We start from the raw sequence: 27,257 nt of genomic DNA on the forward strand, positions 1-27,257 counted from the left end.
TACTCAAGTGAGGATTTTGCTTGAGTTACTAGCTGATTCTAGTTTACAGATATATATTGGCATTTGGGATTCAGTTGACTAGAGATCTTTAACACTTTTTGGTAGCAATGTTTGTTTGGGTGCTATCATGGATTTGATTAGCAGATTGCATGATGTTGTCTTTTCTTGTGCTAGTAGCTTGTTCGATGTTGGTATTAGTTTTTATACATCAGTGTTGGGCTTTGTTCATATATCTAGTCGACCATACTTGCTGGAATGTGTTGATGATCTTTCATATTTGGCAGTGTGTACAGATGAGTCCCAAGATCATATTGGCATTGATGACATCCAAGAGGATGTAGTGGGCAATTTTGAAGACTTAGTTTCCTTGGGTACAAAGGAGTTGGATAGCAATGCTACAGTTTTTGATACTTCGTATATTGATATGAGCTTTAGAGTTGATTCACAAGATATGGATGGTAATACTCTAGAGACTAGTAACTTTGAGGATACTCCTTTAGACAGTGCATCAGAGGAGGTTTGTAGGAGATAGTCAAGCCAGTGCCATCATGTGTCTAATCAGTTGAGAGTTAGTGAGCAAGACATTGCTATCGCTTGCCAACATTTCGATGCTGCTCGTCAATTATTAGCAGTTTATGGGTGGGGTTCTCCTACTAGTGATGAGCAGGGAGGCAGTTATCTTTCCTTGACAGAGTTCCACTCTTTATGGGAGGCTATCTAGATTCTAAGATAGGATTATATGCAGTTGGTAGCCGATAGAGATTATCTTATGGAGTGGGGTAATATAGCATATGATGCATTTTTGGCCAAGGAAGATGAGGTGAGGGAGCTTATTGAGCAGCTTGAGGTGACTTATGAGATTCTTAAGAGTACACAGTTGTCTTTCAAGGAGTCACAGTTTCATTTGGCTAAGGTGACCATGGAGTTAGAGCAACTACAGTCTTTACTAGATTCTGTATAGTCACAAGCTATGGTGTCTGATGATCTGAGGATGTCCATGGTTGAGATTGTCAAAGATAGTGGAGATGGGGATGCATCCATCCTTGATACTAACATTGGCATATCGGGTTCATCCCCACTAGAGTCAGGTTCAGTTGAGTTGGGTGCTGTAGCAGATTGTTGTGGTATGCCTGACATGGTGGTGACTTCTAGCACTAATGGCACGAAGACTAGAGATGTTGTATCAAAGACCATGTGTGATATTGGTGAGCTGATAGTTGGCATGGTTCCTGCTAGTAATACTGCTCCCTTGGTGATGTCTTTAGAGGTAGTAGTCAGTTCCAACTTTGTTAGTGATCGATTGTAGTTAGTTACATCTAGATTGCAGTCTGAGCCACTGACCGAGATTGACACATTCTATCAGCATTACATTGTGAGGTATGCTCATCAATTTACCTTTGATGACCATGTTGATGAGATGATGATACAGAGATGTACTTTGGTTCCTAGTGCTTATCATCAGTTATGGGATAGTTTGATGCCTCGGGATGAGAGTTGTGATGGGCACGACATGGCAATAGGTTTTACAGTTGACAGCTTGATAATACATGACTTAGAGCAGGAGTTTCAGAGTGATGCTTCAACGGGTGTTGTTATTGATTCTACTCCTTTGGCTATGACATCTCCTAACTTAGCTGGTGATTAGTCACAGTGGGTTGTATCACTTATTCATGGTGAGATATTGAATGAGGTTGGTTTTTTTTATCAACATTATATTGTAGGTTATGTATATTAGTTAGCATTTGATCCTTGTGTTGAGGAGTTGATGGCAGGCAAATTTGGTTTGGGTTCCAATTCTTGTTGTTTATCTTGTGATGGCTTTTCACCATCAGGGGTGCATGGGAGTTATGGTTATGAGACAATGGTCAGTGATCTATAGAGTTGTGTTGACTGCAGGAGTTGTACAGTGTGTGGATTCTCCATACTTGGTACAGTTTCATTTAGGAGCATTCACCATTGTTGCAGAGTTGGATTGTACATTCCGTATAGGCTAGTGGAATGTGTTGATGGTATTTACTGTGTTGGTATTTTGATTTTTCCACTTTACTTGGGTTTTGATGTTCTAAGAGTTTGTGTCTCGTGGGTTTCTGACTGTGGAAGTTGTGACTTTGGAGTTTGGTTGAGCAGTAATTGTCAGTTTGATTATGGATTCCTCTTAGTTATATTGCAGAGGATATTGCAAGAGCCTGTGTTAATTGACAATAGTATAGTTCATGAATACATTTGGGATCCAAGTGGATTGAATGGTTTATTGTTCAGCCATTTCTTGAGGACAAGCAATATTTGGAAGGGGAGGACTTGTCATGTCCCCTTTTCAAATAATTAAAAATAATAATCTTCTCTAAGGCAGGCAGGCCCAAAAAGGTGAAGTTTTGGAAAAAGGGGGATAATCTTTGGAAGATAATGGACTAATAAATGAAAATTATTATTAAAATATGTTTTATTAACCCCTCTTGGATGTGAGTTAGGGTTATGCCCTCTTTTAAGGAGTTTGGAGGCATTTTGGGCTGATTCTAGAACTTGATTTTTGCTCATTTCTTTATTATTCTTCAGAGGTTTCCAAACCTGTGGAGAAAGAGACCCAAGAATGAGAGTTTTCAGGTTTCTAGGAAGGCTAAGGATGGGAGTTTGAAGCCATTCCATGTGCATGCTCATGCAGAGTTTGCCTTTGTGCTAAACAGTGCAGATTTGTGGTTTTATGGGTGTGTTTTTTGTAAGAGTTTGGTGTTTCCGGTCGAGTATTTCGTATCAGTTTGGGTTGCTGCTGTATTTCAGACTTTTAGATGTTAAAATAGAGCTGAATATATTTATTTTGTCATGATTATACTTCTGTGATAGATTATTAGTGTTTTTGTGGTGTTTTCGGGCTATTCTATGTTGTTTTCGGGAGCCCAATGAGCATTGTTTTTATCCTCCATTTGGGAGCTGTTGTGTAAATGTTATATAGATCTGAAAATTTCATTTTTTAGGCTGTTATGCTGCTGAAATTTCTATAAAAATGTCCACTTTCAGATTTACTAATAATATGTGAAGCTGTGAAGTTTTTGGCACTATTTCTGGCATACCCGATTTGGGGTTTATTGAGAAATTGGTGGATCTTTGAAAGATTGGTTGTTTGATCTTAAAGATCTGATTAGAGGCTTGAAATAACATATGAAATCAGTAAAGGGACATTTCATAGATCACACAGACAACATGAGGATATTTAATAGTAGCAAGTTCTCATTTATTTATTTTTACATGGGGGTGTCCCTGTGACCTTAGCCCAGCGATGACCAGTGGCTAGTGCAAGCTTAGGGTGAGACTAGTCCCCCATCAGTGTAGAGCAGCTGCAGGCAAGCCACTCTCACCATTTGAACCCAGAGGCAGAATCAACCTCAAGACCATGAGGGTGACCCACGACTTCAAGCCTATCCATCTACCATGTGCGCTAGGGGTCGCCCCCTACAAGTTCTCATTTATTATGAAGAAAGTTAGCAGACTGCTTCCATAAATATTCTTGATTCATATGGAAGGAAAAATACTTTGAGGAGGCCATCTTACTGTGATAGTTTTTTTTCAGGTAAGAAATAATTATAGTTTGAGACAAAACAATTTGAAACAAGATCAAGGGAGAGTTGTTAGTATTTTTGTTAAAGAGTCATGTGTGCTAGAATAGCTGCCAAACTCTCCACTGTTAAACAACAGTTGGAATCCTTGAGGCAAAGGCAAGGAAAACCTGCACTTGAGTTGCATTTGGAAGGATCAAGAAATGAAAGCACAAGAAATCTACCAAGCTTGTCTTCCATTTCTAAGGACAAGAATGATGGTGACCCTAGTGCAGAGTCATGAGCTTCAGCACTAATTGTAGAGCAAGATCATATCAAAATAGAAAAGGTCATTGGCAAAGCTAATAAGCTTAGTGATGTGTCCAAGGTAGATTTGATGGATGATTTCCTTGAGATGGAGAGATTGGCTTCCATGGATTCAACTAGATTTGATTAGGCAGAAGTAGGAAATTTAGATGAAATAATTGACAAGAATGTTTCAAGAAGTTTTGATACTTCATCTAATCAAGAAGATAGAGCTTTCTTAGAAGAAGCTCTTGCAAAAAAAGAATCAAGGCTTCAAACTGTCAATCAGGAATGCTTTGAGTTGTTAAAAAAAATTAACCATTACAAGAAAATCTAATTGTTGTACATGCTAGAAACACTTGGAATGAATCTGCCCTAGTTAGTCTCAAAGAAAAGCATGATATGATTTTTTCTATTGATGTTGAGGGTGCAAACCTACACAAAATACTAGATGAGGTCAAATATGCCATGGTAATAGATGTTGAAAGTACTAGAGATTCTCAAACACATATCTGGTCTTTTGTGAAAGCTAACTTCACTTCTCATTTTTGATACTGGGATTAGAATTAGTTCTATTGATGTAGAGTTTTCAATTCCTATTATCAGTGTCATTAATTTCTTACAATCTATAGCCCAAGACCTTGAAAAGACTCTAAAATTTAAATCATCAGATACTGATAAACTAGTTTTTAGAATTCAGGAGTTTTCTCAGTTAGTGGATTACTTTTTGTAGTGCAAAGACAAAATTACAGAGTTAATTGTTGAACTGATATCTTTGTTATCTCAATTTAGGAAAATGTTTGCTCTTGGTTTTAGTGAAATCTTCCAAAATGAAGCCACAGATTTTGGCAACCAATTGCCCAACCTGATGCAGTCTAGTTTTCTTCATAATTTGATTAGTACAGATAATTTCACAAGACAAGAAAGTGCTCAAGATCTTTCAAGAGAAGAAAAGGCTAATAGCCTACACTTTCAACTAGCTGGTGGCAATTTATACATAATTAGGAAGCTTAACAACATTCAAGTAGAAAAAACATCTTTAGAATCTGAGTTGAAGACCTAGGTAAGAAGAATTGAAGAGTTAGAAGAGGAGCTTATGTGCTTCAAGAGTGAGAATGCAAATCTAGAAATAGTCTTGGCTGCAACCAAAGAGGATCTTGGACATACACAGTATCAAATTATTGAGTTAAAAGAGGAGTTCATATGTCTCAAGAGTGAGGATGCTAATATGGAAGGAGTCTTCACTATGACAAAAGAGAAGCTTGATCACACCCAGCATCAAGTTACAGAGTTGGAGGAACAACTTATGCATTTGAAGAGTGACAATGCTAATCTAAAAGGTAGTCTTAGCTGCAACTAAAGAGAAACTTGAACACAGAGAAAGTCAACTTACTAAATCAGAAAAAATGCTGGAAAACTTGCAAATGTAGCTTGAATCTACTAAGGAATCAAAGTAGTTATTAGAGAATGAACTAGTAGCCATGATTTCACATAAATCAGATATTAAATCTTAATTCAAGGCAAAAGAAACTGAGATGAAAAGGTTGTCTAAAAAAGTGGATGCTTTGGAGCTAGAGCTTCAGGAGGAGCGCATGCAATACAAAGATGCCATTACCAAGTGCGAGCTTTTAGAGGAGCAATTACAAAGATCTGTGAAATGCTTCATTCCTATTTCAAATATACCAAATTGATGTATGTTTTAATTTCCTAAGATATGTTGAGTTCTATCTAATTTTTTTTATAACTTCTTCAGCATGCATGTATTTAGTTTAAGACCTAGGGTTTTTGAACTAATGTGAAGATGTTTAATTGGATACCAAGAAGGAACAATTTTTTGAGTATTCCTAAAGTTTTATATCAGAGGTATAAATTAGAAAGAGACTAGTATTAACTAGCCTACTTGGAACCCCTCATATTTAATCTATGTTCTTTTCTTATTTGCTAAATATACAAATCAAAAGTATGCATATATTACTAATTTGTGCTTGATTTCTATTTATTCTCCATGCTAACCAATGTAAAGTTCATGGTTGAAGTACACTGACATTTTCTATTTTATCATCACAATGAGATTTAAACTATAAGATTTAGCATGAAGATCTACTTGGCATGAACCCATGTTTTCCTATCTTGTTTATGTAGAATTAGATTCCATAATAATAAATGTCCAAGAATGTATCATGAATAATTGACATGATTTAAATACAAGTAAGTCTACCAGATCTTCACAATCCATGTTAAATGCTGATTTATTTCTGGGATAAATTGTGTGACAATTTTTAGCATCAACGTTTTGGATCATACTACATGATCCATCATTAAGATACAAGAGAGTAACATTGATAGATCACGTAGGATGCTCCAAAACATTGATGCTAAAAACTGTCACAAAATCAATCCAAGAAACAAATTAACATTTGAGTATAGTTGCCTCGAAATGAGGAAGAACTATCCAGAAGGGACTATATACACTGAGAAAAATATGGTAGTTTTGTGATATGGATATCTAATACAAACAACTTTCTCTCCTTTTAATATCAACTAGATAAAATTGTCTGAAAGGTTTTATTAATGCTTTCATGAATGATTTTCAATATGAATTTGTAGAAAGCAAGTAAGAATATCATCTTTGTCAAATATGGCATATGTTTAATTCTTATGTTTGTCTTTATTTGGATAATATTCCTACTTCTATGTTTTATGTCCATTGATATACTTATGAACATTGCCAAAATTATTATTTTCCATGACATACAAGGGTCTAAAACAATTAGAATTAGACAAAATAGACCAAAAATGTTAAATTGAGAAAATACTCAAAATTATAGTACTACAACATTACAAATAAGTGATTTTCAAAAAAATTGTAAGCATTTACAATGGACTTAAAAATACTACACATTTAAAATTATGGACAATTGTTATGTAAATTGGATACTTGCGTAAACCATCAGCTTTCTTGCAGAAATGAAACTTTGCTCAATATGTTTATGAAATCGATAAAAAAAGGGTCTTCTTCTGAGGTGGCTCTTGTTGCACATGCTATAGGTAAATTATAGTTAGAAATGTTTTACATAGTAGCTCTATTGCTATTCCATAAGATTTTCTAATTTGGGAGATGAAAGAATTTTATAAATTCTTTTAGGTCTGCTAGCAATAACAATTGGTGCTGGTGAAGTAGCCCATAAAGTGATGCAAGACTCTATTCCAATTTTTTCTTGTGCATGTAAAATTGCATCAGATGCAAAAAATTACTCAATGGTATGAAATTCTAGTTTGTGGCCACAAGTTAGATATTTGGTATTTTTTTGGAAATATTTTGGAAGTCTGGAACTCTAATGTGGAGAGCACTTTTGACATGTACAACTAACCTACAATATTGCCTAGCTACTCATTGTATTTCCCTTAGTCGACATCACAAAATATTTAGATTTTGATTGTTGTTTATGCATAGAAGAGTGCAAAAATGTGGAAAATAATGTAAACCTTGAATGTGAATGTTAAGATTCTCTATCTTTTCCTTGGCATTAGAGTATAGAAGTGTGAATGGAAATATTCCCATAGTCCAGAATCATAAGGTTACACAAAAATCTAGATTTATTATTGGACTTTGACTCGAGGGTGAAAAAATTATAGATTAGATGATGAAAGACTATGTCAATTAGTGTAGAATTTTGGCTAATTTTTTTATGTTATCCCTAATAGAGCCCAACAAAAAGAGAAGGCACATGAAAGGCCTCTAAGAATTCCAAACAAATTTAAGTTTTAGTAGCATAGAATATTTTTCAATTGATGCACCATACAAAATTATAGTCAATTTTCTTTATAACATATGGCTTAAGATAATAATGGAGGCCTGAACTCCCAAATAGTTAAGCCTTTTTTGGTACATCTAGAGTGGCCAAACACTTGGCAAGTCGAGGTAAGGCATTGTTATGGAAATGATTAAGGATGGGCTAAACTTGTGTAATCACTTAGTGCATCATTTAACTTTCCAAATGAATTGGGTATAAAATGCCCCACTTTTGTCTTTGAAATCTAGGAAAAAAATCCAAGCTATATATCATCTTGGTATTGTTGTGGCACACCCCCATTTTTCATTCTCATTCTAAGATTCTTAGGCACCCAAGTTGACCCTAGTTTATTAAATATTTCTTTAGATATCTCATGGTATAGCATCCCTCATTATATTTTAGGAACTTCTATCTATCCCCAAATAGTGATGGTGAATTTATTATGGCATTTAATCATTTTTAAAGAGGGCTTGGTTTTTGTTAGGGTGATTCAAGCCATATGTAAACAGAGCTGGGAATGTGCAACCATCCCCAAAATAGAAGGATTCTTGACATCTCTTAGAATTCTCTAGAGTTCCTAAAGTATCTTGGAAGTGTCTAGGCATTCTCTAGTTTTAACACCTAGGAACAACAAAAGAAAAAAGGAAGGAGTTGGGCCCAAAGGCTCCTCTACTTTACTGCAAATGCATCTATCTACAAGTGATAATGCAACCAGTTCTTGGACAAGGTATGAGGGGTTGTAAATATTTAACCTTGAAAAAAGGATTAAAGGTGGGCCTGATATGAATCCCTATAAAGCTAGTTTTGTTGTAGGTAGAGATAGGTTATTGCCAAAAGATGATACTCAGCCTCAAAATAGTAAAGTAGATTTGGTATAGTCAAATGCTTACACATATGGGCTATTTATGAATCCTAAGACCTTAGAGATAGTTCAGAGGTGTGCAAATTCCTCACTTATCAAAACTTGTGAGCAATGGTGTAGATAAGAACCACTTACACTACTAGAAGATGATTTTAGTTAATGAATCTAGAATTCCCAATCCTAAAATTCAGGTAGAAAAATGTATTATAATGGCTCATAAAGAACTTACACAAAAAATGAATACACAATAGAAGATGAAAACCCTCAAGTATTGTGTGAGACATCCAAAACTTCATTATAGAAATTAGCTTTTCCCCACTCTTTTAACTTGTCACTGTCGAACACCACCCATGCAATCCAAGTAAAGGAACCTCCCAAAATTAGTGTGAGGAGAGAGGGAAAGAAAATTTCAATTAGCTTCAGCATCAGCCCAGGGACAAGAAATCTTGTTACCTACCAATCATATCATTGTCTCCCTCCTTCCCTAATCGATCTTCTTATTGACAGCGAGCACTAGTTGGGGATTGAAACGGTTTGTCGAGTAGGAAAGGAGGAATGAGAGGCAGGGGAAACTCTTTCTTAAACTATTGGATGGGATTCAAGATCTAAAAAGATGGACTACCACTTCATATCTTTTCCTGCCACAATGTAGAAGAAAACCCTTACACAGCTCCAGCTCCTTCATGCGCACTCAAACATCAATGAAATGAAAAATGTTTTTTCATGTTGAAGTTAAGCCCGTGTTGGTCAAAATTTTGACCAACACGGGCTTAGATTTTTAAAAAGAGGATTTTTCCCTTCTCCAATCTGACCAACATAAACCTTTTTAATTGATGGTCAAAATTTTTGGTCGAAAAATAAGATCAAATGTAGTAGTGACAAGACTTCATCCATTTTTCATTATGTTTGAGGAACTTTGACATCATATACAGTACACAAGATGTGTTCAAGTTCTAGCACCGCACACCCTTTGTAACTTGGCATCACATGCTTTTAAATCAGCACTGTGTGCGCTTTCAGTGTCATGCACCCAACTTCAAGGGCCCATCTTTCATTTGCATTGCCGCATGCATGTTCAGTACCACACACCCATGTTTAGTATCATGCACCCAACTTCACGCACCCATCTTTCATTTGCACTATTGTGCGCATGTTTAGCATTGTGCACTCATCATTCGGTACCTTGCACCCACGTAATGCACTACATTGTGCTGCCTGCATGCCACACACCCGTGCATGCCACCTCCAAGAACCTTAAGACCTAAAATAATAATAATAATAAATAAAATATAAAAAGGAAAAATAAATAAATAAAAAAAATAAAATAAAATGACAAATAGATTTTAAAAATAAATTAAAGCACCCAAATTGGGAGTTTCATTTCTGTTCTTTATGTTTATTTTTCATTATATTTAAGGCTTTGCATTTTATTCCCAAGTCTTTATTATTTTGAACTAATAAACATTTTTCTTACATTGTGCAGATCAAAGATTGAAATGGCATCCACATTCGGAATGGCACCCAAGCCTGTTGTATTCAAGTTTCTAGGTGTACCACTAAAATCAAGGTTCCATGATGATCATGTAGAAATCAGAGATACCAACCTAGGACATATAGACCTAGGCGACTTCCTTAGAATATGTAATAAACCCACTAAGAGATTTGCACTGATATTTGCCTTGATACAGTCTAGGTTGGTGAGTGCAGCTTTGCATCCCATATAGGTACAGTAAGAAAAATTGATCATGGCTCTGGCACAACATTTTGCTTTTGAGGAGAGAGTGGTTAAGAGTGTGACTGGAGAAGTGGTCCTAGATCTATGACCTAATAACATTGAAAGGTTCTTCCATGTCCCAAGGGTAGACCAGTTCATTAGAATTTTCAATGAAGCAGTGGAGAGATGGTATAGGGAGCACCAGAAAGAGGCAACCAAAATTATCCAATCATCTTACCTCATTGAGATGCCTCCTCAAGGTAGGATCATAGGAAAGGTGGACATGACTAGGGGATACATGAAGGATGACATTGGATATTACATCATCCTTTTGAGTAGAGTCATGGGTTTACCAGCAGTCGGCCACCTTAATGCCTTCCTAGTCAACTTCATCGAGACAATGAGGATAGCGAAGATGCCACTAGACTAGGCCATCGCACTAAGTGAAAACTTGTGTGAGAAATTGGATTATTTAAGGATAAGAAGAATTTTTATATGACTTCTTACATGATATATCTACTTGCAGCAAGGGCAACAAACTACCACAATCTGTATAGGAGAGGCAGTATGCAGGATCCTAACACCTAGCCCTATATTATTTACCCTTAGCTAGTGAGGAAGAAGCTCTCGACACAGAGTAAGGAATACAAAATTTTGAATGATGCATTCATCTTCATGGTCATTCAATTTATTGAAGGTGATTATGCAAAGATGTTATCTGAAGAGGCAAAAGCACATATACAAGCTCTCAGTGCCTACTTCATCCAATTTAAGACATTCACATATTTTCTAGTAGCTAGTGCAACTATCAACCCCAAGAAGCTCCCTAGTTATCCTAGTGATAAATTGGTGCTATTGGAGATTTCCCAGCAAATTGAATCTACATATGAGAGGGTGAAGAGAAAAAGGAGACCCTGTTGGGCATGGCCCTTGGTCATAGGACCCTATAAGGTGAAAAAGAAACAAGATATTTTATCTTTCGAGTGGGATTCGGAGAATTATCCCCTTGAGGAATACAACTCTCCCTAGCCCTATTTTGATAATATCAGGAGAATGGAGAGTCTGGCAAAAAAGGAGTTCCACCATGAGGATGCTTTTGAAGATCATTGGATGAATGCAATAAATGACTATGATGTTTACATAAGGGACTATTGTAGGATGACTTTGTATCTAGCAGAGAAGGCTCTCTAGTTGAACATCCTGAAGAAGATAAGGCAATAGGATTAATGAGAGCTCTTGCACCCCCTGTTCAACTCAAACAAGATAGGAGAGAGGCCCATTATGAATGCCAAGGTTGACAAGGAAGAGGGTGATGATATTAATCATCGAGCAAAGCATGTAGTCAGAATGACTAAGGATTGGACTAAGAAGCCTTTTTAGCTTGATCAAATACTTGACACTATTATCTTTCACACTCAAGCCTACCCTAAGAAAGGTAGAGGGAGGAATGTTGCAATTCCTACCTTTGTAGCCCGGTCTCCTATCAGGCCAGAGATAGTATACCAGCTTGATCGCCCAACTGGATACTATCACCCTCTAGAGAGGAAGGGAAAGAACAAGAGGAAGAGGACCTTCCCTTAGAGGATTCAAATAGAGCAAGGTGAACACAGATACCTTCCTAGAAACTAGAAGATGTACAAGGGTCTAAAGATACTGGAGCTACTCAAGTCTAGGATGACCCTCAATTGCCTCCCTTTGTGCCTAGCCAATCAGAAGAGGGAGAGAGTCAGCAAGTTCACATTCCTCCTTCACAAGAAGAGCCAACATCCCCTTTTACCTCCACAAAACTAAAGAGGATGAAGATCTGAATGAAGAAAAGGCAAAGGGTGACTAGGAGAATGGTGCCTTTTCCATCAATTTCTAAGACCATTCTAGAAGGGAAAGAGGAGGAAGAAGGTGAGATAGATGAAGAAGAGCAGCTACCCTTGCAAAAGAGAAACCAACTAGCTAGAGCCACTAAACAAGAAAGGAGAAGAAGTACAATAGGTACATCACCATCCACCCCAGCAAAACCTCTAGAAGTCTCTTCTTCAAAAGATGAAGTAAAAAAATGGGTGGATGAGCAAACTAAAGAGGGTGATGACATTTTCAAAATGTTAGATTTTGATTTTATGCTTGTCAGTACAAAGTTAGTTGGGGATAAGATCAGGGATACCCCTACAGGTGAACCTCAACAAGAAAACTAGACACAGATGCCACCAAATTCATAGGGTCCTAATCTTACTCCCCCATCTCCACCATAGGTCATAGTGATAGAAAAGGGTTTAGTTAATCCTCCACCTCAAAGTTCAAAAGAGGAACAAGTTCAGGAGGAACCATCACAAGGAAAGGACCTAGAACAAAGGGACACTGATGAAGTGTCAAAGGAGGGAAAAATGGTGGAATATTCTCAACCACCTTCCCAAGACACTGAGGAGCAAGATACAGGGTCTACTCAAATGGAGGTTGCAGAAGAAAAACCCTCACAGAGGGAAATAATGCCCAAGAGGAGTGATAAGGGGAAGGAAGTAGTAGAACACACCCCTTCATCTTCAAGAAGGAGAAGGTCTTCAGATGAGTGCATCCCAAGGTGACTCCAAAAGGAAGTAATAAGGAGTACCAGACCTAAATTTCATGCTTTGGAGGAAGACATTTTTGAGATTGCAAAGATTTTGAATAAACCTGAGTCCCCAACACATGAGGCAATACCATTGGTGTTTGTCACCAGTACATGGAACTAGGAATTATTTGCACAAGTGGTCATTCCTCCTAAAGACATGAATGTAGAAAGCCTTGGTCCCAAGGATTATCAGCTCAAAGAGACCATGCTTGGGAGACCTACATAGGATATAGCCCAATTAATGTTGACCATGGGGATAAAAGAAGTCTTAAAGAGCATGGGATAGGATGAGGTCAAACTCTAAACAATTCAAAGGTAGATCAAGATCCTAAAGGGATATTTGGTCAAGGTGGTTAGTCCTCTTGATCCTAAGCACCTCAAGGACACTTTGAATACTATTCTTAGAGAAGGGTGAGTAGTGCACTTGGATCTATTTTTGAAAGCCTTTTAGTAGTGGTCTAAAATTTTTGAGGAGAAAGGTATTTTGATTATCACAAGAAATTTGAAGTTACTGCATGATACATAGGAGAACGTAAATAAGATCGTAGCAATTTTGAAGCAAGACTTCGGTATTATGGATGAAGTGCAGGCCCGAAGTAAGGATTTAGAAACTTTGCAAACCATAAAAGGGACAAGATACCAAGTTTTGATTGATGTATATACAAGAGAAGAATTAGATATGATTGATGACTGGATAGAGAAAATAGTGGATAGCAATAAAGTAATGGAAACATTACATGAGGAGGTTCATCAGCTCAAGGACCAAGCCCAAGAGAAAATTTTGGAAGTAGAGAAACATTATAGCGATGTGTGCTTGGATATTTTTGAAGATGAGGAACTAGAGGAATTGTTGCTTGTTGAGGTAGTAGTAGAGAATTTTAGGAAGATTTTTGTGGAAGTTTCTAATAATAAGGACATCCGAGAAGCCTCCAGAACTTAAGAAGCATTGTTAGAATTGGATACCAAACTCAAGGATTTTGTTGACACTTGAATTAAGGTAGATAATTATAGACAAAATGTCAAGGAAAAATATTAGGCTTTGGATTTACTAGATGCAGCCAAAATTACTGAGATTATAGAGAAATTCAAGGGCAAACATCCAAACATAGCTTTGGGACGAAGAACAAAACCCATATACCAAAATTTCAATTTTGACACTCAGTAAAATTTTGAGATTTTGGACCATTTTGAGGTGCACAACTCCATAGGTCCGCAAGTACACAAATCTGCAGCTCTACAACTCCACAGGTGTGCATGTTTGGAAAAGTTTTATCGACAGTTAACTGCCAGTTTAAAAAATAGAGCTTTCCATGCATCGAAAATGCATTCTAACAGTAGTTTAACTCCTACAAATGCCTTGTGAAGGATTAGCTTCTATTTTTGACACTTCCAGACACTTCCACTTCGACTTGGAGCCTTCTTTTTCTATCTTCTCTCATATGTCTTTGTTTTTGACATGTAAAGGATCATGCATCCAATTAATGAATATAAAATGGATGGAGTCCTACTAAGCACTAGTTCGATTTGTTAGTTTCTATATAATTAGTTTGTCTTATTATTTAAAAGCATTTTATTGCATGAAGATATCTCTCACTCTCAACATAAATTGAGGAGATGATTTCCTATAAATACCCCATTGTAATATGTAATTAGGGCTATCATTATTTGCAATAAAATTATGCTTTTCGTGCTCAATTTTGGAGTGTAGTCATTCTTGCCTAAATGTGTCATTGTTTTGTGGATTTTTTTTATGAGATTGTGATTGAGCCAAAGGTTTATTGTGTTGTTTTTGTTGTGCAATCTTTTAGTTCTAGTGTTTGCTATAGATTTACAAATTCTGCTAACATATCTAGCTCGAGAAGAAATCACCAAATTGTGCCTACATAACACGTTGTCTCACATGAGCGCACTTTTCATGGCCTTGCGATTTGATGAAGAGTGAAACATCATTCATTTATTGAAATTTCTCATCGATGATTGCATCAGTAGAATCTAGGAAGCATTGCTCCTATTTTCATTGGTTACCAATCTATTTCTTTGAAAGCTTAACTCACAGACATGTTGTTTTCTATAGTTTATGTCTGTTAGGATTCCAATTTCATGTTATTTTCTTTGAATTCCATGTTATTTTCTTTAAATTTCTTGTTATTTTCTTTATTAACCCCCTTGTTATAATAGGATTTCATACTATTTGTATAGTTAGATTGCATTCTTTAAAAACATAAAAATACAAAAACATAGTTTTCTTTTTTAGTGTTATTTTTAAAATAGTATGCAGATTCTTCATTTCATCTAAAATCAAAAAATGAAGCAAAAAAGGTCTCCTGATGAATATTCACATTTATCTTCAACTGAGTAGATTATAGTAGGTCACAAGATCAGCTTTTCAAGAGAGGAGTTCGCAAGAATTCCTGTTGTTTAGCATAGTGTAAAATGATACCTCAACACTCATAGAAGATAAGGGTGATAACATTCAAGAAGAAACATAAGAACATGGAGAGAAAGAAGAAATAGAAGAAGAACCACCTAAGAAAAAGGGAAAACCTACATCAAGGAGAGCTACAAGGTCAACTCCTTTTACCATCAACAAACCCGTTAGATCAAGAAAGAAGCTCAAACTTGCAGATGGAGAAGAAGATGAAGAAGAAGAGAAACATATATCATTCAAAAGGTCTACTCCAACTTTTGAAGAAACATTGAAAAGACTCAAAGAAGGTGGAGGTATAATCAATTTAAAATTTCTTAAATATGAAACTAGTTCTCACTTGACCCGAGTACTAGCTCAATACATTTTATCAAGATTAGGTGTTTGAACAACTTATAGGTAGAGTTATTAAGAGAAGCAATAGTTAGGACTACACTATTAGAAATTTAGTGTTTGATAATTCCAAACATGGATGTAATATAGAAACACATTATTCATACAAAGAGATTAATCTATGACAACTGTTGGAAATAATCAAGACTAGCTAGGTTACTGAGAGGGGAGGGGTGAATCAGTAACCTCAAAAACTTTACATCAATTCAACACTTAATAATATAAATCATTCACCATTCATTTATCTAATCTACTGCATGCATGAGAAAGATAAACATTCATAACACTTGAAAACAGTATTTTAGTGACCCAAAAACTTTCCAAATTGAAAGTAAAACTGGGGTGGGGATGATACCCACAAAACTTCACTACTGTAGTATAAAGTTGTCTTGTTAGGGCTTACATTGATCACTTATGATGATCTGCCCTGTTAAGACCAATTTGGACTGCTAGGTCCACCTTGTTAGAGGTTTTACAAACATATAATGAAGTATGCACTCTATTAGGAGATTTATACTTAGACTATTAAGTCTACCCTATTAAAGGATTTGGAAAACTGATTCATTAGTTAGGATGAAACAATAGATTTGACTTACAACTTGATTGCTGATTAGATCCTTGAAGTACAGAGCACCTCTTGTGATTGATATGTCTTTGCTACTCCTTAATGACCTTGCTGTATACTTTGCTTTGTTGCTGATTCTCATTCACTCTTTTCAAACATTACATGTCCATTCCTTGATATTCTTTCTCATACATTGCAAATGATACAATAAATTACATATATACCATTCCAATATTTACAAATACAAGGTTGGCTAAAACACAAGTAAACAAAACATTACTAAGTCAGCCAATCAGTAGAAAACTTGAGTTCTTCGAGCTGACTTGGTGAACTTTTGATACTTGGTGTACACTATGTTACTCGGCATCATCATGCACTTGGTAGGAGTAGAGGCTCAGTCTATACTAATCACACAACATATCTTGGAACTCAGTAATCATTGGAGACTCAGTTTATATAGTGCTACTCAGTAGATACTGAATACTTTGTTTACCTTGCTATCACTCGATAGAAACTAGCTTCTCATCACACAAACTAATGACTCGATAGACACTATGAAGCTTGGTGACCACTATCTATTTGGAGAACACTGTAAGCTTGGTATACACTACTGAACTGCACACTCACTCAATAACTTTAGGAATGCTTGGTGTGATCTACTTAACTGTTGAACTTACTAGGTAACCATTGAATGTTTGGTATAAACTATAGATTGTAGACTGAGTGATGAGCTTAGTAATCATTCAGAATCAAATAAGTGTTGTCACTAATGACAAATATAACATAATGCCAACAATCTCACCCTTTGGCATTAGTGACAAAAACATTTATCAACCTTATGTACACTAACATACTAATTTTTTATTTTTCAAAATTGATCTTTGTAAAGCTATTGTATATACATAGCTTACATATCTCACCCATACATATGGCATAATATATTCATAGCCTTTCATCCTTTTTATTTTGTACATAAATCAATCTATTTTCTCCCTTATTGTCTCCACAAGTCTCTTATCATTTCTTACTCCCCCTTTTTGACAATAATGCCAAAGAGTATATGCAAAATATTCAAATAGAGAGACCAAAATGTGAGAGAAATTTGGAGTGTACCTTGAGAATAAGAGCCAATGTCTTAGCCCAATTGCCTTGCAAAATTTTTCAAGTGGAGAGTGCCACTTGAACTTTTGCAGAGAGTTCAATCATATGACTTGCTATAGAAAAATTTTTATCCTAGACCAATGTTTTTGAGTATGCAATGTGTTTCTGCATTGAGTCCATAACTAGAAGGATCATATTTTGTATATCAATCAGTGTAGACCTGATCCTGGCTTCCTCTCATAGTAATTCTGCCTACAAATCTGAAAAAAATATCACCTTCATGTGATGTGCTAAGCTTGAACTAGGGTCAAGTTATAGCCTTTGAGCACTTTCCTTCATATCAACATCAATCTTACTCAATTTTTCTTTTATTTCCTTAGTAAACTTAGTAACATCACAAAGCTTGCCAAAAAGTGATGTTACATTGGTTAAAGATTGTTCAAGATTACTCAAAATTGTAGTTAGCTCTACTTGATTAATGGAAATGTGCTAAGAAATGTGCTTAAGAACCTTATTATCAAACTTCTTCTCTACTTTCTCAATGAGCTTTTCTGGGCTAGAGGTATTGTCATTAAACTTATTTACAGCTTCTTCTAATTATAACAAAATGTGTTGAGATGAGTCAACATCAACACTTATAGCCTCAGTTATTATGTTCTTAGCATTTTCAATTATAGTAAATTATTTATCTCTTTCATCTCTAAGTTGCTTCTGCCTTGCCTTTTGCTCCGAAAGCTGACTGACTAGTCTCATTTCATCAATTGTGGAATTGTCTAAACCCAACTTAGGAATGACAATTTCTTTGTCCAAATCAATGTCTTCATCAATTTATTTACTAGTAAGTAGATGTTTTAGAGGATTCTTTGGTTTTACTTCTTAGCTTGCTTCCTTGGACTTAGAAATGGAAGCAATCATAGAAATTGCTAGACTTGCAGTAAAAACTTGAATTGGTCCAGTTGAAGGAAAACTAAAAGAAGTTCTAGTTGTATCCAACACTGATGTACTATCCAAAAATGAAGTACCACTAGGTGGTATACAAACTAGAATACTTACAACTAAAGAACTGACTAGCACAAAAGCTAGTCCAATTAAAGCTGTAGTTGACAAAATTGTAGAACATGATGGCAAACTTACTGTACATGGAGTTGTAGAAATTGACATAATTGAAGAACTAGTAGCTATGCATACTACTGAAGTAGATTGTTTAGGAGCTGATGAAGAGGGTTGTAGCTTAGTAGATGAAGTGGTAGTCACTTCCATTATAGATACCTGGAGCTGTGAGGTAGCAACTAATGATTGTGCAAATGATATATCTGAGATATTTGCAATCATACTTGCTGAAACTAACTCCAACCCTGATGATGTAGCAGTTTTAGGTGGATAATGAGCAAGGGAAGCAATGATTTCTACTACTATTTTCATTGGATCATCTTCTTCCTTATCTTCCTCTTCAACTTCTTCCTCTTTCTCTTCATCATCAACCCTTAATGCCTGATAGTCTTGAACATCAAAAGTAACACATGGAGCGTTATCTTCTTCCTCATCATCACTATCACCATCATCATCCTTGATTTCCACTAGATCATCACTACGCTTATGTAGATGAAAGATTTTTTTCCACATGTTTGTAGCATCTCTAACCACATGCTCAATATCTTTGATTAAAATCAAACATATATGAAATCTAATCATCATTTTACCTTCATTGTTTTTCATTGTTGCCTTGACTTCTACATCAATGAGATTGGGTAGTAACTTCCCCAAAAATTGTTCATATGTATCTTTTGCTATTTGTACAGCTGATTCCCACCTAGCTGCAATCTTGCCAATAATTCTTTATAAATCTAAGGAGCTATCTAATCTAGGGAATACTTCTATTTTCCCATTTTGGTGAGTACCAACTCCTCAATTTGCATATTTTCAGCCTTAGTCCTTGTCTCAAACTTGAGAGCCTTGAAGTTTTTGATGCCTGCTCCTTCCATCTATTTTAACCTTTCTTGGAAGGTAAGTGGGGACTTGGTAAGCACAACTTCAACTTTTCCTTTTCCTTTTGCTCTTCTAGTCAAAATAACTATGTAGGCCTTTGGAGGTTTGGTAATGATTACCCTACCTTTCTTCTTTGTTGGCTCTACCTCCTTCTAAGATTCTTGTTCATCTCCTTCTTCTTCTTCTTCTTCTTCTTCATCCTCTCCTTTACCTTCTATAAGCATAAGAGGGCTAGTGACAATTTTCATCTTGGCTATCTTCCTCTTTCCTTTGCTGATTGCCTAGGGTAGCTTGATTTCAAGCTCAATTCTGGCTTTGGCCTCATCATATGTACCAAAAATTGGTTGGTTAGGATCTATAGGTTCATTCACCAATGCTTCAATAATATCTCTAGTTTCATCAATGTTTACCTCATAAGGAAGAGGTTTTACCCATGCAACTCGGGGCCTGACCGCTTGAATATACACTCTATCATAGTGAACCATGAAACACATATCATCTTTGTAATCCTCAACAATTTTGGGAGGAATCCTAAATCTGTTGTTCATCCTTGCCTTGAAATCTTCAAAATAATCATCCATAATGCTTGTCAAAATTTATACCCATTTCTATAATGAACTCATTTATTTGATACAAGATAGGAACATCTTTTTTTCCATATAATAGAACCTTTAGATGGGAAAAACTTTTGCTCATAAAAGAAAAGATGTGTCAACAAAGAACCAAATTTGCAAGGGTTGTTCTTTGATGTCGTAATACTATCCATATTCTTGTTCAATTATTTCAATAGTAATTCTGACAAGTCAAATTCCATGTTTTTCTTTACAACCTTAAATGCTAAATCCAATGCCTTACGTGGCACAATGTTCAAATGTCTGGAGCTATAAATCTTATGAGGAATTACATGAATGCCAAACCTTAATTCCACATTATAAATAGTGCTAATTTTCAAACCTCTACTATCCCACTCAGCTAGGGTTTTCTTTTGGAGTTCATCTCGACCTAGGGTTTTTGTGGTTTTGGCTTTGCTTAGCATGGGAAGACCTATAATCCTATGAATCATTTTCTTGGTGATTAAAATTTGTTGCTCTAACCAAAATTGTCCATTGTGCACATGAATGAGAATGTATCTAATCCACTTAATCTAAAAGCTTCCTAGCAGGTATGTGATATGGGTCAACCCTTTTGTTTCTAAGTGCTTATGCTCGAGTTTAAGTGAACCATCAACACACATTTCTTCTAAGGCATTATCCATCTCTAGGGTTCCAATTTCATAAATAGAACACTTAAAATGAGTGTGAATGTAATTAATTAGAAGTACCTTTGGTGGAATTTGAGATTGTGCACTATTAGGGTCAAGTGCCTCTACAACTGCTAGAACTAGCTTGAAATTTGGCACTTTCCACTCCACACCCTTAACCAACATTTTTGAACCTCTTTTCACCTTGTTGTTGCTACTACTCCTAGATGCCATCGATGCTCAGTAAGTGATAGAAATTTTTCAAAAAAAATCTTCACTGAAAATTTGCTCAAAATTGGTTGTGTGCACCTAGAAATCTCTTAGCTTTGTGAATTCTGAAGACACAGTGAAAAATGAAGTCCAATTCTACCCTTTTTGATGAAATTTCACCATTAATTCCAGGTACCATAATGACATAGTGCATGATAGACTATCATCCACTCACTAGCTCGATAGAAACTTGTAACTTGACGACCAAACAAACTTTCATTACTCCTAACCTTGCTCAGTTGATTCTATGACTAACCTTGCTTGGTAAGGCCTGATCTCATCTGATCCCTTTGTATCTAAAATATTGATTTGGATCTTCTACTTTCTTTCATTTGGAACTACTTGAGATATAACTTGAAGATGCAGTTCTAGTTCCTCCTTTATGAATCTAATTAGAAATGGTGGAGTCACCAACTTATTGAGTGACATTGCCATCATTTGAACTATTCTGCTTGATATATTTAGGAATCCATTGCTGTCTCATCTGCTTCCTAATGTTATCAACTTTAGCTTTCTTCTCATCTTCAAATCTTCCTATGTTCATACAATTTTTAGCTATGTGACCAATTTTAGTGCATGTATAACATCTTACTGTTGAATCTCTCTTTCTTAAGTGATGTCTTGTACAGTCTATGCCAATGTGTCCATATTCTCCACAATAGTGATATCTAGACCAAGTATTGTAATCCCAACCAAATATTGCTTTGACAAATTTTTTAGCTAGATATAATTATTTGGATCTACATTTAGATGCCTTGTGACCTTGTTTCTTGCATTTATGACATTTGCCTTCAAAATTTGATTTCTCTTTGCATTCATTAGCTTTATGACCATGTTTACTGCAATTGTTGCATTTTCCATTGAATTTTGCTTTTCCATTACTCCAATATTTGTTTGATGTATGACCTAACTTACCATAGTTATTTCAAGTATGTATTTGATTCCTTTGGGCACCTTATTTGGAAGATTCACCTTCTTCTTTTTATCCAAGTCCTACTTTACCTTTTTTCCTATAGAGATTTTGCTCACTTTTTTGATTCAATTGATCCATATCTGCTTGAGATTTCATCATCCTTTCATTGAGTTGATTTTTAGAGATTAGATCAGCTTTCAATCTTTCATTGATTTGTGTTTCAATGATTAAATCATTCCTTAAAATTTTCACTTTTAGATCTCAAATTCATGATTTTCTCATTTGCATTGGAGAGCTGATTGATAAGACTTTCTTGCTTAAGGGATTGATTTTGATTTGCATTGTTCCTCTCCTCCAAGTCTTCACTTTCCTTATTACTTTGTTCCAAGATTTCACACATTCTTATTGACTGAATTTCTTGTTCTCTTTTCAATTTTCTTACCTCTTCTTGTAGAGAGCCATTCTTTTCTAGGAGTTCTTTGATTGCCTCATTTGCTTCATACTGCTTGAAGGAAAAAATTCTTCAACCTTTTCTTCAACATACTGATGATCATTCATTTGTCTTGCAAGTTCCTTCATTCTTTTTAGTGATTGGGAAAGATGCTCTTTTGCTTCCTTGAATTGAGCTATGGCCATCTCTAGATCTAGCTTCTCATTCTCAATAGCTTTATCAAGTTTGGATATCTCCATTGCCCTTGATCTTTCCTCAAGTTGTTAAACTTTATCATAAGAACCATAAAGCTCTAATACCAATTGTTGGAAATAATCAAGACTAGCTAGGTTGCTGAGAGTGGAGGGGTGAATCAGTAACCTCAAAAACTTTACTTCAATTTAGCACTTAACAATATAAATCATTCACCATTCATTTATCTAATCTATTGCATTCATGAGAAAGATAAACATTCATAACACTTGAAAATGGTATTTTGGTGACCTAGAAACTTTCCAAGTAGAAAGTAAAGCTAGGGTGGGGATGATACCCACAAAATTTCACTACTACAATATAAATTTGGCATGTTAAGGTTTACATTGATCACTTCTAATGATCTACCTTGTTAAGAGAAATTTGGACTGCTAGGTCCACCTTGTTAGAGGTTTTACAAACATACAATGAGGTATGCACTCTATTAGGAGATTTATACAAAGATTGTTAAGTCTACCCTGTTAAAGGATTTGGAAACTTGATTCACCTATTAGGATGAAATAGTAGATTTGACTTACAACTTTATTGCTGATTAGATCCTTGAAGTACAGATCATCTCTTGTGATTGATATGTCTTTGCTGCTCCTTAATGACCTTGTTGTATACTTTTCTCTATTGTTCATTAGTATTCACTCTTTTCAAAAATGACATGTCCATTCCTTGATATTCTTTCTCATACATTGCAAATGATACAATAAATTACATATAAACCATTCCAATATTTACAAATACAAGGTCGGCTAAAACACAAGTAAACAAAACATTATTGAGTTGGCCAATTAGTAGAAAACTCAGGTTCTTCAAGTTGACTTGGTAAACTTCTGATACTCAGCATCCACTATGTTACTCAACATCATCATGCACTTGGTAGGAGTAGAGGCTCGGTCCATACTAATCACACAATGTAGCTTGGAACTCAGTAACCATTGGAGACTCGGTAGATATAGTGCTACTCAATAGATACCTAATCCTTTGTTTACCTTGCTATCACTTGGTAAATACTACACATCCATCACTTGGTAGAAACTAGCTTCTCATCACACAAACTGATGACTTGGTAGACACTATGAAGCTCGATGACCACTATCTATTTGGAGAACACTGTAAGCTCAGTATACACTACAGATCTCCACACTCACTCGATAGCTTCAAGAATTCTCAGTGTGAACTACTTAACTGTTGAACTTACTAGGTAACCACTGAATGTTCAGTATAAACTATAGAATGAGTGATGAGCTCAGTAATCATTTAGAATCGAATAAGTGTTTTCACTAATTATAAATAATACATAATGCCAATAGACAACAACTTTTCTATTGTTGATCATATGATGGAGTTATGAACTAAAGTTCAAATAGCTTTGTATACTTCTAAAGTTTTGTAAGAAAATTGGGACAAAACCATGTCTCTAATTTTGAAGATACATAGTGATTTCCTCTCATATTTTGGTATTACCTTGCAATTATGCATTTTTGTCATTTGTGTCAAAAACAAGGGGGAAATATAGCATGTGAGGAATCTAAGGGGGAAATATTGTTATCTATAGCATTTATGAAATAAATCTATGTACATAAAAAAGCTACAAAAACTATTTTAAAAAATAAAAAATAGAGTTAGTGTTAGCCAAGTATCAACACAATAGTCAAAACTGAGCTAAAGACCCAAGTACATTGGTAGGGGGAGTTTTGACTCATCATTTTGAGCATTCAAAAAAAATTTGTATCATAAGTATTTTGTCACTAATGCCAAAGGGAGAGATTTTTGACCTTATGGTCAAACTATTTGTTAATTAGTGCCAAAACACTTAATCATTTGCTTAGTTATATTGTCCCCAAGCACCACCGAGTAAACCTTGTAGATAGTGTCAACTAAGCATGGAGTGTTAACTGAGTAGAGAAGCCAACTAGTGCTAACGAATTAGAGTAGATAGTAGTGTTGACCAAGCTATACTAGTAACTAAGTTGTTGCAGTGCCAACCAAGCTCCTCAATATTTTTTGAGTCATTAGTGTTAACCAAGTTCACACCTACTACTAAGTAATCAATGTGGACCGAGCACCAGTGTCAACCAATTGCCAGAGATTTTTGAGTTCACTGTATTGCCAAGTATCTATCATGCCCACATTTTCTTACCCAAAGCACACAAATTCTTATTGAAGGCAACCAATATTTAGATGACTACTTTCTTAATTTGATCTTACTTAAGTCTACTTGAAATTTTAGATCTACACTATATGGAAATGAATATTTTATTAACTTTTCATTACATAAATTTATTTCAACTTTAAAGAACATCAAATTTATGTTATTATTTTAAAGTCATTGATATATAAATCCTAGCAAGATATTATTATTACTATCTTATATTCAAATAGGAAACCTTTTATATATCATAAATGTAAGATAACAAACTTTTCTTTTCATATAATCATACACATGATTTGAACTAAAAAAATAAAAGACATAATCATCTATATTTCTTTGCAAGATACAATAATAGGTACCACAAATACTCCTAACATTGTTTCCATCCACCCTACTGATTAATGGCATCATGAGGCCTCTTGGGCCCTAGCCATACCCCTGAGAAGAAAAACTCTTTTCAATCAAAGATCTTGATTTCTATTTTAAGAGTTATTTTTAAGATATTATGTAAAACTTCCTTTAAACTACATTTCTATCACATTAACAAGAATCCTACTATGAGAATAAAGAGAGAAATAACTTATCTTTCTTGGGCTCTTCCTTAAGATAGGTCTCCATTTTTTTTTCTATCTCTTCCTATCTCCAAGAATGGAGAGTGGGTGAACAAGAACAAAAGTCTTCTCCACCTTCTTAAAAACCCTAACTATCTCTTCCTATCCCCATTATTTTAAAGATGGAACAAGGCTCTATGTCCTCCATTCTCTCCCACTCAAATGTCGCATCTCCTAAAAAAGGGAGAAGGCATGGAGTGTGTGTCCCATTTCTCATTTTTGTTACTCTTGGGAAGTGGCCCATTTGAGGAGTCATAATGATAATGGGGACCATGATTTGACTAGAAAATGACCCCTAACCCAAGGTAATATAACTAGGGTAGGTTAATTTTTTTACCTTAGTTACCCTCTAGGGTCTCATTCCCCCCTACAACCTCAATTAAAAATTACATTCAAATTTTGAAGTCTAACTCAAATCCCATTCTTATAATGCCTACAAACATAAGATAGAGGTTAGGATTTGAGTAACCACATTCTGACTAATGCATTTTCATTAAAGTTCCTTCCCTTATTGAATGCAACTTCAAGTGATCCCATTTGCAAATAACCACATGGCATTGAGTAATGTTGACCTAGTTGTCATCCATAGGATTGTCCTAGCCCTCTAAATTACTTCCATGGAGATTTTCATGTACATTTCAATTTGAACATCAATAACCCAAAAATTCATGTACATATATAGTGTATGTAATTTACATCATCTACCTAATAAACTTATTATTCCCTAATATTTGAATATATATAAATATGCATCATTCACATTAGGATCATAATCACATAACTCAAGCTTGATTTCCATTTTCATAATCACCTTATGCAAAATGTATTAATTACAATGCAATATTTATTCAATTCATTTGACCATAGTTTAATTACTAAAACTATATAATTATCATTATGAGATAAAATGAAACAATACAAGGTGTTTATCCATAAGGCTAATTTCATTAGCTAAACATGACATCAACATAAATTAGGAAATCCATCATAGTCTGAATTAGATCTAATGCTATCAATTCCACATGTTTTATCATGTCATCAGGCTTCTATTTGTAACCATTGTCAATTGTGTGAAAATAATCCCTATTTGATCATAAGTTGAGTCTAACTTGCACATTAATTACATCCCTCATAAACACAACATCTATGGCAATAAGGCTTTATTCATAGGTTTAATAACTTTATCATATTCTCCCTTTAATTAATAAAAATTCTACTATATCAAATATCTCATACACATTTTCACATAGTATTCAGATGGTTACATACTAAATAGGGTAAAAATGGATCTCTAACTATTCTTATAACATTCACCACTATTCATTTATAATTTTTGAGTTGACACGGAATAAGTAATATAAATGCTTGAAATTAGACAAGACAAGATGCATACCTCAAAATAGCACCAATCTAGAAATGCTTATTTTCTGATGCCTATGTACAATTTTTGGAAAATCTATAACCTATTCTAGACTAGAAATGTTGAGACAAAGAAAACCTAGAAAAAAATTAGCCTTCTAAGGGCAATTCAACCTTGACCCAGATGGCAGGGCACAATCTTAAGTTGAGGCACAATTGTGCCCCAAAAAGTTGACCTTAATCTATACTGCTCCAAAGAAAATTTTGTTCATGGATCCCAACAGTTTTCTAAAAATGGTATCCAAATTTGTACTTTGATCTTCGAAACAACGCCTGCATATATCTAAAAATGGGGTTTTGGGGTAGCTATATAGGGTTTTTCCTTAGTCAAACACCCATTTTGGTGATTCCCACCTCCACAAATAGCTAGATATAATAGAATGTGTTTGTGTGTGTACTAAATGTTTAATGCCAAGATCTAATCTACTAGATTGAAACCCTAGCATGAATATGTATGAGAAAGAAATGCATAGACTTGAATAAGATAAGAAAATCTACCAAGCCCCCAAGGCTAAAGTACTCCTAGCAAACTCATGATCCGTAATTACTTCCCCATGACTGTATCTTTGAATGCTTGAATACTAGTAATGGTGGATCAAGGAAGATTGGATCTCTCTTTATCCAAATAGATGTTCACAATAGTGTGTTCATAAAAATGCTTGATATTCACAATAGCTTGATTTTCT

This window comes from Cupressus sempervirens, chromosome 6 (assembly GCF_028749045.1).
Source record: "Cupressus sempervirens isolate cs-2001-9-10 chromosome 6, ASM2874904v1, whole genome shotgun sequence".
Taxonomy (NCBI): Eukaryota; Viridiplantae; Streptophyta; class Pinopsida; order Cupressales; family Cupressaceae; genus Cupressus; species Cupressus sempervirens.